Below are 1,985 nucleotides of genomic sequence, written 5' to 3'. Positions count from 1 at the left end.
AACACCATCACTTTGAACATATTCTGGCAATCCTTACAAAGCTACATATTATTAGGTTGGTGCAAAAGTCATTGCAGTTTTAGCACTGTTGAAATTTGCCATTTGATATTGGAATACATTCTTAAATAAATGCAGTTATGTTATATATCATTTTAATGTGCATTTCTCGCTTTATGTTTTCTTTTTTTTTTTTTTTTTTTTGTTGAGACAGAGTCTCACTTTGTTGCCCAGGCTAGAGTGAGTGCCGTGGCGTCAGCTTAGCTCACAGCAACCTCAAACTCCTGGGCTTAAGCGATCCTACTGCCTCAGCCTCCCGAGTAGCTGGGACTACAGGCATGCGCCACTATGCCCGGCTAATTTTTTCTATATAGATTTTTAGGTGTCCATATAATGTCTTTCTATTTTTAGTAGAGACGGGGTCTCGCTCAGGCTGGTCTTGAACTCCTGACCTTGAGCAATCCACCCGCCTCGGCCTCCCAGAGTGCTAGGATTACAGGCGTGAGCCACCGCGCCCTGCCTTTATGTTTTCTTGTTTATGATTTATTACTTTCTGTTTTATTTTATGTTTACTTTAGACTATGGAAATGATGTTAGACAAAAAGCAAATTTGAGCAACTTTCTTATTCAAGTTCATAATGGGTCGTAAAGCAGTGGAGACAACACCCAACATCAACAACACATTTGGCCCAGGAACTTCTAACGAAGGTACAGTGCAGTTCAAAAAGTTTTGCAAAAGAGACGAAGGCCTTGAAGATGAGGAGCACAGTGGCCAGCCATTGGAAGTTGACAATGATCCACTGAGAGCAATCATCGAAGCTGATCCTCCTACAACTACAGGAGAAGTTGCTGAAGAACTCAACATTGACCATTCTACAGTTGTTTGGCATTTGAAGCAAATTAGAAAGGTGAAAAAGCTCTATAAGTGTACTTCATGATCTGACCGAAAATTAAAGAAATTGTTGTTTTGAAGTGTCGTCTTCTCTTCTTGTACGCAACAACAATGAACCATTTCTCTATCAGATTGTGACATGCCACGAAAAGTGGATTTTATATGAGAACCGGCAATGACCAGCTCAGTGGTTGGACCAAGGAGAAGTTCCAAAGCACTTCCCAAAGCTAAACTTGCACTAAAAAAAGGTCATGGTCAGTCACTGTTTGGTGATCTGCTGCCAGTCTGGGTCTGATCCACTACAGCTTTCTGAATCCGCGTGAAACCATTCCATCTGAGAAATATGCTCTGCAAAGCCACGAGATGCACCAAAAACTGCACCACCTGCAGCTGGCATTGGTCTACACAAAGGGCCCAATTCTTCTCCATGACAATGCCTGACCACACGTCCCACAACCAACGCTTCAAAAGTTGAAGGAATTGGACTACAAAGTTTTGCCTCACCCACTTTATTCACCTGACTTCTCGCCAACCGACTACCATGTCTCCAAGCATCTCGACAACTTATTGCAGGGAAAACGCTTCCACAACCAGCAGGATGCAGAAAATGCTTTCCAAGAGTTCGTGGAATCCTGAAGCACAGATTTTTATGCTCCAGGAATAAACAAACTTATTTCTCATTGGCAAAAATGTGTTGATTGTAATGGTTCCTATTTTGATTAATAAAGATGTGTTTGAGCCTAGTCATAATGATTTAAAATTCATGGACCAAAACCGAAATTACTTTTGCACCAACCTAAATATGTAAGTACACACAAAACCAGCAATTTTATTTCTAAGGATCTAACAAGAAATATAACAAAGAGAAAAACATATATTCACATGATGACTTGCATGTGAATGCTCACAGCAGCGTTATTTATTGTGGCCAGAATTGAAAATAATCCTGATACCCATCAGCTAGAGGGTGGATGAAGAAAACGAGACATGTTCATATCATGGAATAATATTCAGCCATAACAAAGAATGCAATACTGATACAAGCTATACTATAAACATACTTCAGAAACATTAGGCTAAGTTAAATACATTTCAC

The 1,985-nt window shown here is 40.1% G+C and overlaps 1 pseudogene; it reads left to right on the top strand.

Moving 5' to 3' along the window:
* The first annotated feature begins 578 nt into the window (after positions 1-578).
* LOC138399686 (histone-lysine N-methyltransferase SETMAR-like) lies at positions 579-1,612 on the top strand (annotated as a pseudogene).
* The last annotated feature ends 373 nt before the right edge of the window (positions 1,613-1,985 follow it).

This window comes from Eulemur rufifrons, chromosome 19 (assembly GCF_041146395.1).
Source record: "Eulemur rufifrons isolate Redbay chromosome 19, OSU_ERuf_1, whole genome shotgun sequence".
Classification (NCBI taxonomy): Eukaryota; Metazoa; Chordata; class Mammalia; order Primates; family Lemuridae; genus Eulemur; species Eulemur rufifrons.
Note: the sequence above shows the minus strand (reverse complement) of the source record. Positions and strands in the feature narration are given on the sequence as shown.